The sequence below is a fragment of the Peromyscus maniculatus genome, chromosome 2 (assembly GCF_049852395.1).
Source record: "Peromyscus maniculatus bairdii isolate BWxNUB_F1_BW_parent chromosome 2, HU_Pman_BW_mat_3.1, whole genome shotgun sequence".
Taxonomy (NCBI): domain Eukaryota; kingdom Metazoa; phylum Chordata; class Mammalia; order Rodentia; family Cricetidae; genus Peromyscus; species Peromyscus maniculatus.
In genome coordinates, this window is record NC_134853.1 from 62000122 (window position 1) to 62023161 (window position 23040).

Genomic DNA, 23040 nt, shown 5'->3' on the forward strand with positions numbered 1-23040 from the left:
TAGATACCTAGACATTTTTCTTTTCATAAAGTTTCTTTCGGGGTAGTTTTATAAACAGATGAATAGGCTCACTCTACATATGCTTTTCAAAGCCTAACCTAGCAAGTGATGGTGAATTCAGTGTTAGGGAGCTTAAATAAAACAAATACAGGCCAATTGTTCCTGCTTATGTGTATATGTGCTTATGCTGTCTGCCATGAAACAAACTCTTCACGGCTATAAAACTGAATTATCCTAGGATTAGCAGCAGCTGTAGCAGATGCGCATTCTCCTGGTGCCAAAATTCAGACCTAGCCCCATCGTGTGCTAACTCCAAAACTTGAGCCTGTTATCTCCTACTGATAAACTTTATTAACCTATAAAATGGGGGTAGCGGGGTGGGGGGGGGGAGATTTGACACATTATTACATGTATGAAAGCAACTGCTCACTAGAAGAATTTCAATTAACATTAGCCAAACCATAACTGCTATTGTTAAGAACATGGTCTGCAGTTTTAAATTTGCTTTATCAAGGTTTTATATGCACATGGAAAAATGAAGCTATTCAACTATGAAATAAGTGTAGAGAATCATTATTAAAACCCATTAGTTTCTTAGCTATATGTCCTAATGCTTACTTAGAAAAGTTTTTCAGTTTGAACTCCAACAGCAACACTCCTAAATCAGATTATAAAACTTAAAACTACATTGCAGGGAAATATTGAGTCTCAGTTAGTGGAGTGTGCAAGATACTTCTTGCTAATTTGAATGATTGTGTTTGACATGTAGATTACTGGAAGTAGTCTAGTCTATCAAGCATATCCTCAAGAGCAGCATCTTCATCATGGGAATAATATACAAGATTTTCAGAAGATTCTAAACATTTTAAAACCTGAGAATGAGAGTCATTGGCCTAAAGATGCATATATAAGACATAGATGCTAGGAACAAATCTAAGGTAAAATCTATTGTCCTTGGCCGAGTAATACATCTTTGAAATGATTATTTTCTTAGTTCAAGTTTTTGTTTTTCTGCCGAGATGAAGCTCTCCTTTATATCCCTCTGATAACTTCCTGAGTCATGCCAAACTTTTGTCATTATTGCGGAAGATTCTAATAAGTTCTTTATAGGATATTGAACTGATTCACCTGTTATTAAGTGTATGAGTAGATCTTGAAGGGCAACTACCATTTTAGATTATTGGCAGTGATTCAAGAAGCAGGTGATTTGTACTGTCCCTATGGCCTTGCTTGTAGGCAATGGAACTCTTCCGATCCTCATTGTATTATGGGTCTGGCACTGGTACTAAAATAAGCAACTTTATTACTAGTTTAAATTTAATAGGACAAGAAGCAAACACAGATTTATCACAGAAAAAGGCAAAGGGAAAAATACATGGCCTTCACCATGGAGAATTCTATTCATATAAAACAACTACTATTTGAATTAAGGCAAACCTAGACTTAATGTAGGAATCTGGAAATCTTTAGTTAGAAGATTCTGTGCAAATTCAACAGTCATGAATTGAAATGTAATATAGTATCTGAAGTGCATAGCCAGCTTTAAGAGTAGTCTCGGGATGAATACAAGTGAAGACAGCTTTAGGAAGGCCCTCATTTCCCTTCCTATTATCCTCTGAGGAAAGCCATTCTCTATTAATATGAGAGCTGCTATCTTAATATCTGCACTGTGTTCATTGGTTGTGTAAGGTTTTTCTCATCCACAGAAAAGGTGACAACACACTGGAAGTTGGGGATTATTGAAAGCTCTTCCTCTTGATTTTACATTGAACGAGTCTACCCCACCTACTGTGCACAACACAGAATGGAAAAATGTAATCTTTGGGTATAGGCAAGATGTCTATTCCCATAGATATATTGCTAATTATTACCAGAATTGAGGCCAGATTCTGAAAGTATGACTGTTTCCAAGAGAATGCTCAACAGGTTCCCGAGGGATCATATTTGAACAACCCAAGCTTATCCAACTCACAGGGACACAGTGGCTATCAAGATAGCAATCACTAGGATAGATGAGTTCATTTAAAAAAAATTCAGGTAAGATAGGCAGACCAAGTATTTCCAACATTACTGTTGAATATAAAGAACAAAGGGATTTGGGTTCTTTTGTTTACAAATTAATGTTGCTAAAATGTACTGATATTTCACAGGATTCAATCTTCAATCTGAAAATTGCTTTTCCAGGTAAGTAAGGCATATTGTAGACTAAGTTTTCATAATGCTTAATGGAGATAATCTTTACTCACCTATTTTTATTTTGTATTTCTTCAGTCATACATCTTCACTGGTAGAAATACAAAGAAGCACTGACTATATTTTAATAGTGCTTCATCATAATGACATTGGTGGGACTTCTATAACTTGAGGATTGTAGTATACTGGGCAGAATGGCAGGTGCTTTGCACATACTATCTCTTACTTCAGTGGAGTCTTTTCAATACCTTATCACACATATATTAACAAAGGAAATTGGAACATTTTAAGTTACTTTTTCAAGACTGCATACCAGTTACCCATAAAGGCTGATTAGAACTAGTTCCATTAAACCTTATCCTTGGTCATAAGTGAGACAACTGCCATTTATTTATCAAATATCAATTGTTTTTACACCACCCAAACGTTCTCATGTATGAACTTATATCAGTAGTTGAATACTTAAAGAAATATGAATTCAAGAATAATGATATATAAGTGAAAATCACATGTTCTCTATTGAGATAAGTCAAATGTGCATCTTTTCTAAGTCGTGCATTAAAACTTTAGGGTCTTGCCTTAAATCTAAAGTTTTCCCTCCTCACCCATCACAAGGCTTGAGACAACACATCAGTAGTCAGTGTAGTCATTCCTGCCATCAAGTAACAGCAAGGTGGGTCTCAGTTTGCTCAAATTTCTGTTTTCACTTCTATGCTCTGGATTTGATAAAATCTGCCTTTTAGAGCTGTTGTGATAACAGTACTGACACCAATAATACACAGAGTTGAAACATATTGAGTTCTCTAGCATGTACCAGTCAATAAGCAGGATTTAGATTCTGAAACTTACAGATTTAGTTAGAGTCACTATTTTATTTCATGGTCAACTCATAAGCTGCCACATATATTACACACAGAGACATGCACACATTTTATGCTTGCCATTTTCTTTCCAAGATCCAATACATTAGAACTGTTTCTTCTTACCACAACAAGAAGTATTGTCAACACAGATTCTTCCACTTCATTTGGGATACTTCACATACACAGATTCTACATCTTGAAACCATCCTCAGTATATCCTAAAAATGAAACAAAAAATTTGGGAACAAGCAAAAAAACTTACTTTGCCCAACAATTATTATCTGACTACTTTTGATTAAATTCTGAAATAAGAAATTACATGTGTATTTCCAGACTGTAATTGCACGAGTCAAACTAATGTATTGTTCCCCAATGACACTATTGCTTACATTTTCTCATAAATAATTTCATCAGATGTGTTTTTGTAAATCAATATATATTTTATAAGCATTAGGAAAATAACTAGAATGTAAGATGATTTTCACATCAAAGAATTTTGATTAAAATTAATTTGAAACAAAATGTTCTAAATACCAGCAATAGCATATAACTGATAACATGAAGTATTAGAGAGATCAAATTATGATTTATAACTACTATTAGAAAAAAATTGTAGCTTAAATATATCCTCATCTTCTTTTTCCCCAGAACATGTTAGAGAGTTCACTCAGGGTTTTAAGCATGCCAGACAAGGTCTCTACCAAAAAGCAGCTTTCCCTGATCCTACCATTTGTTATTTGAAGAGATCTAGAGATGTCTTTCTAAAAGACAAATTGAAAACACCTATAAACTTAAGTCAGGGAAGCAGGTAGGCTAACTGCTGATTTCACCTCTCCTTTCATTCCTCCAAATCCAATCTCTAAGTTTTATCCCAAGCTCTGTAACAGACTACCTGCTGCAGGCAGCCTCTCTTCATCCCTGCCACATCTCCAGATCACACAAATCTTTCCCTCCAAATTCCATTCCCACTTATTCTTTTATCTCAGCCCCAAACTGCAGCAGGCTTTCTCTAGGAACCTACCAGCCAAGCAATGAGGCCAGTGAAACATGGAGGCAAGCTTCAGATCTTCACTATCTTTCCTCTCTTCCATATCCAATTCTCCGGTCTCAAGCCCAGCTCTGTAATAGACCACCTGTTGTGGCCTCTCCTCACTCTCTGCCCCAATTCCCAGGAGATTAAACAGATGCTGGTGGAAAGCCCTGTTCTCCTCTCTCCTGTGGATCCAGCCTATCTCATTACCATTTCTAAGAGTCAGCTTCTAATATCTAGAAACACATTTTACCTGGAACCCCCACTGGTCACACATTTCAGTTTCTCAGAAAAATATCCTACCATTCCAAACACAGAGACCACACTCACTTAAGAACCATAGATTGCAACAGAAATTGAGGAACAAAACACTTACTCAACAAAGAATAGATACTCATACCTAGAATTGCAATCAGCTCAAACCCAGATTTCTAGACCCCACTGTAAAAACATAATCAATAATAACCATGACCATATTTTGAAATTGTTCTCAGAGCACAGAAAATAGTTTAAAAAAATCACAGAAGAAAATTTCCCTAATCTGAAGAAGATGATGCACATCAAGATATAGGGATCATAAAAAACCACCAAGTAGAGTATATCAGAAAATAAATTACCCTTTACACATAATAATCAAGACACTAAACATACAGAACAAGGAAAGAATATTAAAAGTTGCAAAGGAAAAAAAAAACTAACTGACATATACAGGCAGACCTATCAGAATAACACTTGCCTTTTAAAAAAGGGAGACATCAAAAGCTAGAAGAGCATGGAAAAATATTCTACAGACTCTCAGAGACCATAGATGCCAGTCCAGACTATCCAGCAAAACTTTCAATCTCAATAGATGGAGAAAATAAGATATTCTATGATAAAAACAATTTTAAGCAATGCCTAACCACAAACCCAGCCCTACTGAAGGGGCTAGAAGAAAAAAATCCAACCAAAGGAGATTAACCCCCCCCCAAGAAAACACAAGTAATAAATAACCCCAGACAAGCAAATCTAAGGAAGAAAAATACACACACACACACACACACACACAAACACACACACACACACACACACACCATCACCACCATCAACAAAGTAGCAGTAAGCAACACAAAACTCATTTATGTCTCTCAATATCGATGATTTCAATTCCCCATTTAAAAGAGACAGACTAACAGAATGGATATGAAAACACATCACCTTTCTGCTGCAATCAAGAAACACACTTTATAATCTATGATAGATATCACCTCAGGGTAAAAAGATGAGAAAAGATATTCCAAGCAAATGGAACTAAGAAGCAAGCTGGTATAGCCATTTTAATATCTAACAAAATAGACTTCAAACCAAAATTAAATATTAAGACAACAATTAACCCAATTAAAAGTAGAGTATAGACCTAAATAGAGAATTTTCAAAGAGGAAACTCAAATGGCTAAGAAACATTTAAGAAATGTTCAACTTCCTTAGCCACAAGAATACACAAATCAAAACTTTGAGATTTCATCTTATACCTGTTAGAATGGCTAAGATCAATAAAACAAGGAGCATCGAATGCTGGTAAGGATCTGAAGCAAGAGGAACACTCATCCATTGCTGGTAGGAGTGTGAACTTGTACAGCCATTATGCAAATCAGTGTGGTACTTCTTCAGGAAGGTGGGAATCTATCTACCTCAAAATACAACTGTACTACTCTTGGCCATATACCTAAAGTATCTTATCCTACCAGAGGGACACTTGTTTAACCATGTTCATTGTTGCTCTATTCATAATACTCAGAAATCAAAAACAACCTAGATGCCACTCAATTGGTGAATGAATAAGGAAAATGTAGTATGTTTACACAGTGGAGTATTACTCAGCAATTTTTAAAAAAATGAAAATTTCAAGCAAATGGTTAGAACTATAAAGAAAAATCATCCTGAGTACATATTAGCTCTTACATCCATGATAATCAAGCTACAACCTGTAGAACCACAAAGGTTAGGTAGAGTGAGTGTCTTGGGGACAGGTAGATCTCATTTGGAAAGGGAAATAGAATAGATACTTATGGAGGGAGAGTGTGGGAGACTGGAAGGGAAAGATCAAGGGAGGAGGCAGAGGGGAGAGGGGCACATCACTGCTGGGGATGTCTTTCTGTATACTGAGAATGTGTGTTGCACTGATTTGGTTGATAAACGAAATGCTGACTAGCCAGTAGCCAAGTAGGAATTATAGTATAGGCGGGATAAGAAGAGAGGAGAATTCTGGGAAGAGGAAGGCTGAGTCTGGAGTTGCCAGCCAGGCATGGAGGAAGCAAGATGTGAAGGCAGAACTGAGAAAAGGTACTAAGCCATGTGGCTAAACATAAATAAGAATTATGGATTAGTTTAAATGTAAGAGCTAGTCAGTGGTAGACCAGAACTAATGGCCAAGCAGTTTTAATTAATATAAGCCTCTGTGTGTTTACTTGGTTCCAAGCAGCTGTAGGACTGGCAGATGAGAGAGATTTGTCCTGACCATGGGCCAGGTGGGACACAGGAAAACTTCAGCAACACATTACAGAATATGGGGAGAGAGAGTTAAAACTGAGGAGTAGTGGGGAAATCTAATACAGGGGAAGCTTCCTAAAATATATACACATATGAAGGACATCTAAAAGAAATCACACACAAAAAAAGAGGAGACAAAGCCCCAATTGCCCATTTCTTGTCAACAAAGGAAACTTCCAGTACCTGGATTAGGTTACATCTAATTGAGTTGTTGGCCAAATGGATCCCATGGGTCCTATCGCAACCTCCAATCAACCAGTGTATTGCCAAGACTATGGGTTGCTCTCCAGAAACTGACACCAAGGCACCATTGCTAAAGACAACACCTACACAACTCATTGAGCATGGAGAAATCAAGCTGGGACCTACATAGAGCCTTCATCTCTATGTACTAGTATCTTTGGTACAGAAAAGTACTCTGTAAGATACCAAAGGAGAAACATAAGTATCAAACCAGTCACGAACTCTTTGATCTACAATAGTGTCCTGTCTGAAAGGCATGCTAGTGCATTGGTGGCACAAATCTTCTGATAAAAACTAACCAATACCTGATTTGCCTGAAGGCTTCTCCATGAGATGCAACCCATACCCAACACTGCTTGAGTGACTAATATCCTGAGATTAGATAGTTCAAAGACCTAAGGTTAAAAAAAAAAGACCACTGTTCTAAAAATAAAAACAAGCAGTGGGAGGAGAGGGGCAACCAAATGACTCTCAATAGCAATCTGCTATACTCATCGATCAGTGTCTGCTCAGCCATCACTATAGAACCTACTTCTGTAACAGATGAAATACAGAGACTACCAGTCAGAAATTAAGGAGAGAATGAGAGACATTGGAACACTCAGCCCTAAATGGGATGCCTCCAACAAATCCCTCCACTCTGGCTCAGGGAACCCTATGAAGGAAGAGGTGGAGGGAGTGTAAGAGAAAGAGTGGGTGAAATATCAAGAAAACAAGGCCACATAAATTTTAACATGATTGTTGCACATGTGAGCTCACAGAGATTGACACAACTCTCACAGAACCTGCACAGGTATGCACCAGTTGGGGGCCTGGAACTGCATGGAGAAGTGGACACATGCCCCCAGCTCTAAACCAGAAGTCATCTCCAAATGATAACCACTTGCAAAAGAAAATTTAATTTTCTCCAAGGGAGTCTGAGTGGTGAACAAACTACTCTTAAGGGTAGGCTGCAAGTCCAGCATTAGAAGGCCAACAGAAAATGAACTCAACAGCATTTTTGGATGTCCCTTGTCTTATAATGCCATGTGAGGGCACTTCTGCTTATTTATTTATTTATTTATTTATTTATTTATTTATTTATTTATTTATTTATTTTTAATTTTACCATATATATCTTTTTACCTGACAGATCCATTGTCTATATATTATGGCTTCTAGTACAGTATTTTTATGGGATTCCTGCATGTGCTAATAAGGGGATCTCTGTTTCTTATTCCTTCTCTTGAATTCTTTTCCTTCTATTTGTTTTGTCCATTTCTGATGTGTTAGTTTTGTTTTACCTTCTTATGTTCTATTTTAATAATTTTAATTTTTATTATTATCCCATAGGAGCCTATTTGTTTTCTAACGAAAGACAGAAAAGGGTGGATATGGATTGGCAGGGAGGTGGGGAGGAACTGAGAGGAGCAGATGGAGGGGAAAACTAAATCAGGATATGTTATGTGAAAAAGAAAACAAAACAAAACAGAACTGTCATTACAGAGCATTCATCCAGTAACTGACAGAAGCAGATGTAGAGATCCCTAGTCAAGCACCAGGCTGAGCTCCAGGAGTCCAGTCAAAAAGAGAGAAGAGGGATTCTGGGAACAAGGGGCATCAAGATCATGATGGGGAAACCTACAGAGACAACCAAAACAAACTAATGGGAACTCATGAACTATAGACCAACAGCTGTGGAGCCTCCACAGGACTGGACTAGGCCCCCATATGTAAGACAGTTGTGTAGCTTGATCTGCTTAAGGGGGTCCCCTGGCAGTAGGAACAGGATCCATCCCTGGTGCATGATCTGGCTTTTTGAAGCCTACTGCCTATGGTGGGACACCTAGCACAGCTTTGATGCAGGGGGGTAGGGCTTGGACCTGCCTCTACTGAATGTACCAGGCTCTGCTGACTCCCTGTGGGAGACCTTGCCTTGGAGGAGGTAGGAATGGGGGGGCTTGGGGGAGAAGGCTGGGGGTGGGAAGAGGGAGGAGAGAGGGATCTGTGATTGGTATGTAAAATGAATAGAAAATCTCTTAATTAAAATAAACAAACAAAAACCCAGAACTTCTATTTTTGATAAAAGAAATCAAAGAAACAAAAGCCACCAATAACACAGCAATCTAGCACTTCTAGTTATTTTGTCAATCAGTTTGATAATTATGAGAAATAAGTTATCCTACAGATAAACATCCTGTTCCTAAGTAGAGACACTATCGGTAAATTTACCAGGGATTACTCTTTGTTGCCCAATTTGTCAGTTCTCATTTTCAGACTATCTGTCAATATCAATCCAACTCTTTCTCTTTGTTTCCTCCCTCGCCCACCTTCTACCCTGCTGCACACACAAGCTTACTCACATGTACAGACAGATCCAAACACACAAAAAAAATCAAGTTATTGTTCAAAATTACAGTGTAATCTTATAAAAGTCAATGAAGTCACTGTTATTGATCAACCTAGGTCTATACCCTTTAATAGCTATTTTAGTTTTATTAAAATAGAGACTCCTTAGAAATAATTAAATAAAATCCTGATTATGCAAGTCACAGTAATGAAATACTAAACACTATGTTTGTGCCTTCCTGGATGTCTGTTTCTGCAAAAGAAACAGAACAAAATGAACAAGTTATAATTGCATTAGATGGCATAAAGGGTCTCTCTTCTCAAAAATTAAATACAAAAAAAATAGCCCACAAGGTCTTTTAGATAATATTGACATATCAAACATACTTGATAGATGAAACCTAGTTACAGAATGTGAACAAACAAGGTTGGTTGAATTTCCCTTTCAGGAAAGGCCACTTAAGATTTTGTGTTTTTTTAAGCTGTCTTCAAGCCACAAACCCTAGCTCCACATCCTGCTTTGAGACTGTGGCATTGAGATTCTGCACACCTTGCTTCTCCTTTGCCAGCTGGCTTCCTTTAGAGTTCCATATTAGGCAGCATAAAAGGGAGACTAAGGAGAAGTGCTGGTTCCTGGCTGCTTGTGGATGTCTGCATTTCTTCTACAACCACCCTTCACCCTCAGAGCTGAACTCACTTTTTAAGCCCTTTAGAAGTTGCTCACTCTGTGCTACCAAAAGTATCCTATAGGTCTTCTGTCCCTTCCTGGCTTTTCTTGGGGTTCAACTCTGTTTGAGCTCCTGTGACCACTTGACTGACTGCATAATTTCCTCTCCAGTAACTGTACCAGAGTCCTGAGGGGTTCCTCTTTCAAGTTCCCAGGGCTCACTCATTCTCAGTCCACACAGGAGAAGGGCATACCCATTCCACCATGCTGTATAGTCTCTGAGGCCTGCTTTTCTTTTCAGTTCTCCAATTGCACTAAAGCCCACGATTCCTATTAAAATTTACACAGTAAAATAGCACATCTCACTTAATTTTCCCTGACTGAACCCTTTAAAGTATCTGTATTTAAATTTGAGTTTGAGGGCAAAAAGACTAGGTAAGGGCATATGAAGAATTTAATACTTTTTATATACTTCTCCACTGATTTTTTTGGGTAATCTTCAGGATATCCAATGAAACAGATGGATGTTTATAATTATTTCATTAATAAATGAGTGATCAAATTTATTGTATTGTTGCAATGTGTGCTCACTTTTTATATATTATTCCATTCCTTTATTACTAAAATTTGAAGGTGTAGACTACATCAGATCAATTTAATGGGAGAGGACTGAAATTAAAGCTAAATTGCATGTCATATGGTAAGTATAGAGTTCGTCAGTGGCAAGCTGAGCTCTTTATTGACAGAGTGCTGTGGAGGGATATTCCTCCTTCTCTCCCTCTAGGATGTCAAGTGCTTTATCCTCTGGAATCCATGATGTGTTTTGCAAGGCTGTAAAACATGCATTCCACTCCAGCATTCTCTTCTTAAACACACCTCAGAGAATTGTGTGAGCATTGAGGTGGGCAGGGAGAATCACAATGTGGAAAGGAAAGCAGACCGAAGCCAAAGACTCACTGGACCTTACTTTTGTGTTTTAATAACAGGACCAGTGTTTCTCTAAACATCTCAGTGACTGAGAGTATGTGTTTGAACAGACAGAAATGTCTCTTTCCAGCTATTTGTAGTTATTTTTCTTAGTTTCCTCACATATGAAATGAACCTATTGATGTCATGATACACAACTTACAAAATGGCTGCAATCACTTCTGACATCTATCCAGGACATCAAGGTAATCAATCATACCTTTCTCTTTAGACCACAAAGGAATATATGTGTAGGTAACACATAATTAGAAAGATCCTATGAAATAGGGAATAAAGTTTTAAGAGAGTGAGAAGAATGAGGATAAAAAAACACACAAAATATGAGTGTGTAAGTGGGAATGCTAGGGATTAAAAAACATAAACAGGAAATGGGGGTAGAGAGAAGGAAGACAGGAGGCTGTAGGAAAGGATCAACCAAAACTCAGTATTTATAGAAATATCACAAGAAAACCTATACCATGTTGTCTCAAGGCAAAAAGAAAAAAAAATCATTTCTAAAAATATAATCAGTGATAAAATTAAAATATAAGGAGAATAATTCTTGTTTTCTAAACTTTGGAAGAAGGTTTTATGGTAATGAAAATCAAATCTAAATGAACAAGTTCTCAATTTAACAGCTACATGAATATAATTTTAAAGCCAGAAAACACAGCATACACACACATGCACATATACAATTTCTCCATCTTTTAAACACAGATCAGCTTCATCAGTGGTTTGCCAGTGGATTTAGAACACTAGAATAATGCAGCTTCTAGTGCACAGAAAGCCATGTATTCTGTACTTTTTCTCTTGGAACTCTTTTCACTGTCAGTAGAATGAAGGTAATAGATGGGAGTTTGGAAACAGAACATAAAGCTAAACTGTTTTCCTAGCCCTAATTCTCCCATGGAGTTTCGGTTTTGGTGGTGGGCAAGAGCATGAAAATATTTTAAACAGTCAAAGTAAAATCCCATGTGAAGCACTGCAACTTCAGAATGGCCATTCCTAATTTACAGGAGTTTGTTGAGATGCATAGACCATGGGTCTGGTTAACTTTTGGGTGTGGTAGTTATTTTATTTGCAATATTTTATTAACTCATAAGGGTTAGTAAATTTAAGAGACTTTTTTTTTTAGAAGAAGCCACCCTAAGGTGTAGTGACATTCTGTATACCTGGCAGGAACGCATGGGTATTAGCATTTTAGACCATTCAGACCCAGGTGAACTGTCAGATGACCACAGCTGCATAACCCCAAAGGAGGGATCAGCAGATGTGCTGAAGAGCTGAGCCCAAAATGCTTACCACGAAACGAGAAACAAGGGAATTGGGGTTCAGGTCACTGCGCTTTGGACTGGTTTGTTATGTCATAATAAATTGCAGATAGTTGGTTCAATTTCACCTTCTTTAAAGAAGAAAATTAAGATGTATGTAAAATGTATATGCATGCCAATGGCTAGAAAGGAATAAATATTCAAAATGAACTAGTATAACAAACTTCTCCAGTATCTCCATGGGATATCTTATATTTAGTCATAATGATGACTCTTAAAAAAGTGAGTCACCAGGTAGGAGTTAGAAACTATAGGACCTAAGTGTGGTTTGAGACAACTAAATCAAATCTCTTTATGATCCTTAAGTAATATACCTGGCTGTGAGGATAGAGGAAGTTGGAGGACATTAGCTCTCAAACTCTTGGGAAATAGAATCCAACTTGACTTTTCAAAATTATAGGAGACTAAAGACCATCAGTGTATTCAAATCATAGTAATTAATTTTTGTCATGTATGGAATTCAGAATTAGAAACTTAAGATATTTTCATTATGTATCAATAAGTTATCATTCAAACATTAAGCAATTTGAAAGTTGCCATAACAGAAATATTTGCAAACTTAATGCTCTTAAACTTTTCAAACCTGAGAAAAGTTTAGAAATACATAAGTAATCCAAATTTTAAACAAAATATGATTCAAAGTATTGAATATTTACATATTTACAAACTCACAACATCTATATATGCTGTCAATAATGTTAAATTTCTTTATGGTTAATACTTACAAATCAATGTATTTTGGTATAAAAATAGCCATAAATACAGAATATGGAAAATCTATAACTCACATTATCATCCATAGAAGGATGATAGTTAGGTTTTTCAAACCAAAAAAGTTTGTGAAGAGTTTGGAACTGTTCTACACTGTTTTGTACATTCTCATCTAATAAAAGTCTTATCTAATAGAAGACATCCACCTTCATCTACATTTAGTCTGTGTGATATACTTTGGTTAAGCATATGAAGAAAAATCCAGGCTGATATAGACATACTAAAGACAGAGACATTCCAAGTGTTTTTTAGCTGTTTTATTTTTCTTTTGATTTTATAATGACCTTCCAGGACTAGAGGTTTCTCAAAGTTTAATTGCGTTGTTAAACATTAAAGCACAATGAACAACTTCCAGACTGTTTTATTAAATCCCTCTGGTCTTGTTAGTGGACCTTGTAAAAATACAAACTTGGTCCTCAAACACCAGCCATCTGGTTGAAAGCGCCATATGATAATTATGCACACCCTCAAAAATATCCAACATGGACTACCAAAGTGACCCTTGCCAATAATATCACCAAATGTCATCAGATGATTGTTCCTTTTTGATATAATGTCAAGGTTATAAGAGAACCCCAAAGACTTTCAAGGTTCTGATTTACTTAAATATTCACCTAGATAACTAGCAAATATAACAAAGTAGTCACTTTCCTTGGTTCTGTATCCCCAAAGATGAGAACTGCATAACTTTTGCATGAATGTCAGTCTAACTTTTATATTAAAACTTAACAATGAAGAGTGTTTATTTCAGTTTGCAACTCAATCACATAAGCTTTTTTTTGTCCATGACAACAGCCTCCTTCAGTTTATAGCTAGAGTGCTTCATGCATACTTCACATTTCATCACAAAGAATATTAAGATTTCCACCAAGGACAAGCTATAAAGTCATCTCTGCTACTTCATCAAGGACACCACTAACGGAACTGGATGTTCTGTTTATTCACTCCAAATAAATAAGGGTGAATAACACGGTGACTTGTTAGTCTGTCACTACCAACTTGAAAGATAAATTTATCTTTTACCTTTATGCTGTGAGAGAAATATTCAATAGAACTAAAATGTAAACGGCATCATTTTACTTTGAAAATATTTTCACCTAACAGACGCTCAAACAACTATGGAAACCACCATAGTTCGAGGACTAGAATTTTGAGAACAAATCGCAAATAGTGATCTAATGAAGAAATCAGTGGATAAAATGCTTGCAGGAGTTTAAAAACAGGCAGCCTTCTGTAGATGAAGGTTCAGATATGCCTTCGTGGTAATATAATAGGTTTAGACTAAGATTAAAATAACGGGAGTTAGGCTAAAGGAAAAGTCTGTTCATCTGTGATCTACAACTTCCTTTCATTTGTATAATGGCATACCTACACCGAAGGATGTAAGGACTGCTGACTAGCTCTAACAGAAACTAATTTGAGAGAAGTGGCACAGGATAGGCAAAGGGGAGAAAGTTACAGAAGAAAGAGACCAAGAAACACACAGAAGACACAGTCTGAAGCAAAGGAAGATTAAGAGAAAAACATTATGGAGAGAAAGAAGAAAAAGTGAGAGGAGGGAGAAAGAAGGCACAGAAAGTCAACCAGGCAAAATAGACAGACAGAGACAGGGTGACAGTGAGAGAGAAAATGGTTGGGGTATCAGAGGAGCAAGAGAAAGCAACATCAGACAGGAAGAGTAAGACTGAGAAGGATAAAGGTGAACACCTTTGCTTTGAGATTGTTGTCACATAATCACCGACGCCAAGATCATTATGTCTCTTTGTGGTGTATTTTGGATACATGCGTATGTGTCCTTCAGTGCAGGACATGAAGTGCTTGCCCTTCTTCATAGTGAGAACTAAAAGCAGCACTGATTGTTGGTGAAGGAAGTGAGGGAAGCCCTGCAGTGGAAGAAAGCAGGCTTCTTGACCTGTAGCTGGAAGAATGGTTTGGTGTGTTGTAGGGAGAGCTGGCCCTGGGCATCATGCCTGTCTACAAAAATGTAAGAGTCGTTGTCATTGCTTTTATTTTGCCCCTTATCACTCAAGCTAGTCTTATGGAAAAGTCAAAGCAACTCCCTCTAAAAAGACATAATCTCTTGTCATTGACATGTGTAAGGCATTTTTCTTTCCCAATATGAACTACTAATGGTTCACTGACATATAGTAGGTATGTCTAGATTGTGTTTAGATTAATTTTACTTTATGTCAATTGATGGTCTGCCAGAATGTAGTTATATGGTTATATGTACTACATGGATGCCTAGTGTCTTTAGATATGAGAAGGTCGGATCCTCTGGTACTAGAATAACAAATGGGTTCAAGCTACCCTGTGAAAACTGGGAACTAAACTCAGGTCCTTTGCAAGCATAGCCATGACTGCAGAGCCATCTCTCCAGTACCTATGTCTAGATTTTTCAGTGAAGACTTAGTAAAGCTCTACTTTGCATTTAAACATAAAAATCACAAACTCACTTCTTAATAGTCACATTTTCATCATTAAGTACAAGAAGAGACATCGTATCATATCCACCATTGGTAAATAATCTGAAAAGCAGCAATTAAAGACAATGAACCCCCTTTGTCAAGCAATCACCACTGTGCCCCCACCTCTGGTCCTATAGAATGACGTGAACGTGGTGATTGATGACTACATCAAGATTTTTATGTGAGAATATCAGATGGAAATTGAAATTATAGACTCTTCTGGAAACAAAAGCCAGCTCAGCTCTGAGTACTGTGGGCAACAGCCCGAGCTCCAGGAGGCTGAGTGCAGCACTGGGAAGAAAAGTGGGAAGCTGAGCTGTGTGGAGGGCAGTCTTTGCTCTGGCTACTGCAAGGTGGGGCAGGAAGACAAGTTGACTCTGCTCTAGATCCAGTAACTTTCCAAAATCATAACTAAACACTGTAATTTATTAAAGTGATGGTTTATTGTAATTACAGTGATACTGTTTCTGGATGTAGAAAGTGAAGCAGGACCCTCTGCGTATTCCCTAAGTTATGTGACTGATGCCTGTGAACCAGAAGATGATAACACATGTACAGACCATAGAGTCAGTCCTGTGAGGTGCTATTTAGGCTATGAACACCTTCTCTTATTCCCATATTCTCTCCTCCTCCTCTGTCTGACCACATCTCCCCACTTTCTCTCTGTGTTTGTACATTGTAAAGATTCTGACAAGAAAAACATTTTAACAAACTTGTTTGACCACAGAAGCATGGCTGCTTTTCCTCAGATGTTCCCTTATGAAGACAGAGTTTGTGAGATGCTGACTTTGCTGACCTTGCTACCTGAAACTCCGTGACTCCAGGATTCTGTGATTTCAAGCAGAAGATCTGTGGAATATAGCAACACAAAGTGATAGAACAGGGAATTGACCCTAAAATAGCTCCATGTGCCTCTATAATCCAGGTGTTTAGACTGAGTATTCAGGAGCATGGCAGCTGGGGAACACAGAGAAGGGCTTACGACTTACTCTAAATATAATAAGCATACTGTGCACTATGCATGTGAAACAGTCCTTGGACTATTTACTTAAGAACACTTCATTTTAGGTCAATGAGTCTGAGGGGGAAATTTTCACTTGAAAAGACCAAAAAAAAAAAAAGTAAAGGGAGATGATAGGAGTTAAATATCTGCTCCTCAGACAATTCAATGCCAAATTGCAACGTGCAGACTTACACATGTGAAATTTGGCAGAAACAGGGAGGTTTGCTTTGGAGGAGAACCAGAGCAAAAATCCAATGACTGGAATAAACATTAAGACTTTATTTTATGGATACATCCACCCTTTTAGTTCAGTGTCCCCCAGATTCCCCTAAACTTTATGATTCTTGCTTGCCTGTCATCTGTCCCTTTCAGGTGAGGCTTTGCAGCTCCAGGTGGCAGTAATAAAGTCCACACATAGGGCTCTCTCCATCCTCAATCTGGGGTATATAAACTTTGATTTCATAGGAGAACAGTTGTTTCAGTATTATTTTTTTAGTTGTTTCAGTTTTTAGAACGAGAAACATTTCCCCTTGGATGCTTTGATCTTTCAATATCATTTTTTGTGAGGAAACTCAGATGATTATAAAATAGTTAAATATGGAGAAATAAATGTGACTGAAATATTTTAATATTTTGTAGAAAATAAATTCCATGAGCATTCTATCCCAGGACTTCTACTCACCACAAATGATCATTTCCAAGCAGTCAAATGCTGTAGATCATGCCAACAGGAAAACAAGGAGGCTGGTACTATTATCATCTCCATTTTGTTAATTAAAAACTCACAGTAGATTAACTTCCTCAAAATCACATAGCTTTTAAATACTAGGTCATATGATCATATTTCCATTTGTCTAATTCCTGAATCCAAATCTGTAGTCATGCTATCCATTAGTAATTAGCTCTTACGCTATGCAGCCAGAGTAGCTGTATGAGTCCAGTTCTGATGGCACAACAAACTCTCTGTGCTCAAGAAACATTGTGGATAGAAGAGTCTGATTTAGCTCACAGTTCTGGAGAGTCTAAGGAACAGCCCAAGCATCAGCTTTGCCCAGATGAGACCTTTTCAAGGATTATGTAACTACTGTGGGAGCACATACAACAGTAGAGAACACATCTCGAATTAGGAAGCCAGGGAACAGCTACAAATGAACTGAAGTTCCACTAGCGTTAATATAACTCCCCACTAAAGCTACCTTGACCAAACTTCTCTCCATGGACCCATCTCTTATGGTCCCATTATCTCAACATCACCTCCCTCTTAGTATCAAGGTTTCAACATTTGAACCTTTGCGGAATAAGTGTCCCCAAACCACAGTAGAAAATTCATGACCATATTGTAAGGCTTGAGTAATAAACCATCTAAATTCTCATCATTGTTAACTTGATGAGTTTTAATTACAGGTATTCTGTGAGCTAGGGATGCATCTAAACCTTATGGTGATACAGTCTTCCAATGATACAAGTTTAGTTAAGGAAAATCTAGACAATATCTAATGTTGACTCTGCTATGACTAATCAAATTGTTATGAGCTAACAATCCAACCAAATGGTCAATAAGAAAACAATAAATAACTTCAGGCAATGAGAGCAAAAGGAGTTTGTAGGACCAAAATAGGAATCCTAGGATGATCTCATGAAGATAAATTCCTAAAATTCCTTTATGACATGCCCATAGTCTTTCCTGAATGAAGAAAACATTTATACTGAGTTTGAAATAGGCTATATGACTCTCTAGTAACTGGCATCTTACTTCTGTTCAGTAAAATAAGGACCCTTAACATGCTGTTTGTGCTCCAATCTTTGGGAAAAATAAATGCTGAGAGCATATATTGCAAAGATCAAGAAGAGAGAGGAGGGGGGAGGGAGGGAACAGGAGAAAGAAGGTGAGGAGGAGGAAGAAGAGGAAAAAAATACTCATCTTGGAAAGAATGGGAGAAAGCATATTTGCCTAGTAATAGTGATATCCAAGGAAGAAAATCCAGCCAAGAGGGTACTCATAGTAATGATTATCTGTAGGTGAAATCAGAATCAACACTTAAGGAGAAGGAGCATAGACTGGTGGCAGCCAGTGCTTAGCCCAGCAGAGGCCTTAGTGATGACACTTGTGGAGTTGGCAGCTTCCACCACCTGTAACCCAATGCTGGAGGAACTGCCCATCATACTGCCTATCCCTTACTCATACTGCCCACTCCTCGACTTACTCATACAACCAACTCATAAGGCCTTGGAGTCCTTGAAAGCAAAGCCATGCCATCAAGGTTTGCTGAACTTATCCTATCATGAAAAACACTGAAATGACAATGTAATTCAAACCATTGAGATGGAGAACAAAGAGAAAAGCAATAACAACAAAAAAGACAAAACAGTGTCACCATTAGAAAATAGTAAGTAAACAAGGTTCCTTCGATTATATTAAGACGTGTCTTGTCTTTGCTGAAGAATATAGTAGATAAAAGATTTGGGAAAGATATGAACTGAATTGAGAACCAGGATGGCGTGAGGTCTTGGTACATTAGACTAGCCCAGCAGTGCAATTAGATGAGAGCAGAAGGACAGGAATAATTTAAGAGTAGAAGATGAATAAATAACCAAATGAGAAAAGCAAAGATAAGAAAAGCATATGCCTGAAGTTGAAGTCAAAATGGCTGAAAAATCAAGGAATTAAAATTTTCAATTTTTTACACCTGTGTTCTCCTCTTGCTCTTACTTTTCCTCTTCTGCCCTTAACTCCATCCCTCACCCCAACAGTGATTTCCAAGATTCAGTTAGTCGGCTCTAGCCATCCATTTCTAATTGTGAATAACAATAAAATTACTGTGACTCTGCTCCAGGAGCTCCAGCCTTACAGCAATTCTCAAGACCCAGAAGAAAGAATAAATGCCAACTAAACATAAAAAATGTTGTATATGTTAAGGGTTCAGACTTTAATATATACCAAGTTGTAAAAGCTATAGTTATGTGAGTGCCATAACCATGTGAGTAAATAGAGTATACCTCTCTAAGATCATAAAAGAAATATTCCTCCTAGGATAGTGTTAGTGCTAAATTTTGTTTGTAACAATTGCACTCTAAACCTTTAATGCTGATATTATGGTTTTAAGCATAAATACATTAGTTTTTCTTAGTACCCAGACTGAAAAGTAGCAGGTGTTTTCTCACATTGCGTACACACAATTTCTACATTAGTGAAACAATTTATTATGCATAGACCTTGATTAAAAGCAAATATACTTTTAATTATAAATGAGAAAAGATTAGAACCAGATTAAATGCTCAAGTGAGTGGCTAAAATAGATTATGGTAACTTCATCACTTAGGGATTTCTATTACATGATTGTATATGCAGGTGTCTATGTATGTATATATGCATTTAAGAAAGAGGGAGAGTGTGAGAAAGAGCATGGTGTGGTAAGAAAAGAAAGGAGAGAGAGAGGCAGAGTGAGAGAAACATCTCAAAATTTTAGTTGTGCTAATTTATGAGTGGTAGAGATAAAAAGCATAATTATCTTTAAAAATAATTTTATGATATTTTATTTTATAGTATCTGCATATATTACATTTGTAAATAGAAAAATAGTTTACAAAGATATTTATGTAGTTATGTCTTCTAAATAGTTCCAAGAACATCACATCTGTATTTAGTGTTGTAGCGACATTTTCATGTAAAATAATACTTGCTGAATAATCAAAATAGTCCATATTTTTAGAAAAAGTTGAATAATTGAAATGAATTAATGCATTAGTTAATGCCTTAGCAACCTTCATTTAATATTCACTAAGTGTCAATCATTACCAGTCTCCAGGTTCATCAAGACAGAAGAAGTGGTCATCTGTGGTTAAGGAATAGCAAACACTGAGATCAGAAAATGTGACAAAAAGAGAATGTTCACTCAGATCTTTGGCTTGGAAGCATTCAGACACTGCTAATAGTGCAAGTGTAAAGCTCTACTGTCAGGTCTCAGATAACCTGGTGATTATTAATTCCCTAGAAGGCAATACAAACTAACAATCACACTGTCTGGAGCCTTAGTCCAGTCTACGGAAGACTGGAACAAAGCATCTCCCGGTGCCCAAGTGTGTTTCCCCTTCCTCACACCCACTTTCTGGCACACGGCCATGGATTCCCTGCTCCCAGGAGATCAATAAAGACCTAAGGCCAGCCTTAACTCCTGGTGTGATTAGCAATTTATATGTTTGTGATCTATTTGGTTGAGGACTTCATAGCCAGTGAACACCTGGAAAGTAATCCATAAAAAGATAGCCTGATTATATTTTTGCATGTTTATTAAAAAGAAATAAGTGGATCAAAGAAATAACCGGTATTATTTCCTTTGGGCTCAGGAGAAGATAAGAGACATGCTTAAATCACAATTTATAATCCCAGAACCTCCTCTAAACCCCAGGAGCTATTTATCATCTCAGTGCTAAACAGGCCAGAGAGGAAACAGGCTTTCTGTAATGAAAAGTCTGGAAGTTGGAGCTATAAACAACAACATAGAAAGCTCTCTGCTATTTATCCAGACTCCAGTCATCATCCCAGGTGGAGAAATCAATGGCATCATGAAAATCCTCCCCTGAACCTCAAGAGATACTTCGTTCTCAGTGCTTGGCTTTCCTATATAGTGCTCATACTCTGGATCAATCTCTCTCTCCAGGGAGTGCTAATAGACTAACAGCTATAGAAGTCTGTTTTGTTCTATAAACCAGCAGGATCAAAGCAGGAGCTGGGGAAGACTTAACACTACTTCTGACTTCCTCCAAGAGGGCTGCTCTCCCTACCATAACTTTTGATGCCACTTTGGAGTCTCTTTTCCAAGCTCATTAGGATAGTGACATGCTTTAAGGAAAAAAAATAGAGTTCATTAGGGAAAAGACTTTCCCTAAATCCACTGAGTTCAAGAGATGGGTGCACAGCTTATCAAACACAGGCTGAAGATAACGTGGGAGCTGTTTATGTAAAAACATTTCTTTTAAAATCTCAGTTAAACTATGAGCTAATATTTACTAGGTAGTAGGCTGTTTGCCCTAAACTTTACCTCTATCACAACAGTCTCTTCTCCAGATAAGTCAGCACTGCTGCTAATTGGTGTTACAAGAAAGAAAATGGACTCTGGTAAATTTAGGATTAAGGAAATTACTCATAGGAAACAGGAGAAACAAAAACTTCCATTTCCAAATACACAAGATAAATTTACATTATATGTGGATATTTCATATCAAAAGATTTTATGTAGCATCATTTGAGAATAACATCAATTCTAAACTATTGAGGACATTTTAGTATATATGCAGATATAAAGCACTTGATTTTTTTGTTTAAATTTAGATCACTGACCTAGCAATATAAAACTGTTGACTGATGTATCAGTGTGGCTCAGTATACTAATGAAAGAAAATGACAAATTTCCTGTTTAAGTGACAGCATGTTATATTTGTGTGACACTAGCAGCCAGGAGATCTGTTGCTTACTCCACATCTGTAATGTCACACAATTTTCACCAAGCCTTATTAAGAGGGATCATTATCACTTTTATGAACATAAACAAAGCAGGTATTACATGACTGGACCAAGAGAAAAAAGCTTGTGTGGTTCAGTCTGCATTACTCCAGGGTCTACAAGCAGATCTTAGATTTTCAGAGGAAAGATTGTAGCTCAAAAATATTTCTATGTTCCTTTGAAAAAAATACAGTAATTGGAATCCACTTTTATTTTATTTTATTTTTTATAGGTATAGAGGTAGGAAGCATCTCATCTAGAAAAAAAATATTTCCAGTACAGTTGCAAGACATTCAGCTGCTACCAACATTTATAAAGAAGAATGTACAATTTTTTAAAAAGAATGTACAATTTTTAAAAAGTAAACCAAGACATTTACAACATCTTTATTAGAACTAAATTACCATTTGTGTACAAAAATATTTAAGAGTATTCAGGATGTGCATGAACCTAATAATGATAGGTTGCTTTCAGATTTTATTTGAAAATGAAAATAAAGATAAAAAGTTCAAAGATAAAGAGTCTTTGCCTCAGATACAAGGAAAGTGAACAATAAATTTATACATAAAAAGTATTATGAATACTCTTGATCAAATGCAAATAATAAGAACATCAAATATAATTGATGAGATTCTTTTGGCCATCTTTCAAGTATTCTGATAGTGAGACTTTACTATGAGGAAACATCAGTAGGACAGAAAATCTCAGAGCACACTCCAGTAAAAGGGCCACCGCATTCTCATCCCTGCCTATGGTAAGTCTTGGTACTCAGACTTCATGTTCAGAACATGACTTGGTGGCAACATAAGCTCTATAAATAAATTGTTTTAGTATTACTACTATAGTATTACCCCCTGCCAAATGTACAAATGTCACTTAAAGGGAGTTAAGTAATGAATGATATACACATAAATTAACCTGTTTAATTTAGTTAGCTGAATTAATTAATGAGCAAATGTAATACTTTGGGACCCATTTTATTAATTTTTCATCTTAAAATGTCTTTAAACTTTATGAAGTTTTCATGCAAAATGGAAGCGATGGTTACTCTCTTGATTAAATAGTGACTATGGAAAAATACTAGAAAATAGAAACAAATATATTTATCAGAATAATTTGGAGGCCTACATTTCTTCTCAGGATTG

General features: G+C 36.8%; 1 protein-coding gene across 5 annotated transcripts in view; it reads right to left on the reverse strand.

Moving 5' to 3' along the window:
• Positions 1–23040, reverse strand: part of Lingo2 (leucine rich repeat and Ig domain containing 2) — a 1165708-nt gene that overhangs the window by 956117 nt on the left and 186551 nt on the right. For 3 of the 5 annotated variants that reach the window (XM_015994223.3, XM_042270975.2, XM_042270976.2), the window contains exon 2: positions 3180–3274. The exons of the other annotated variants lie outside the window; for them this stretch is intronic. The gene's annotated coding sequence lies outside the window, so the exon portion shown is untranslated. The remainder of the gene's footprint in view (positions 1–3179; positions 3275–23040) is intronic. 5 annotated transcript variants of the gene reach the window in all.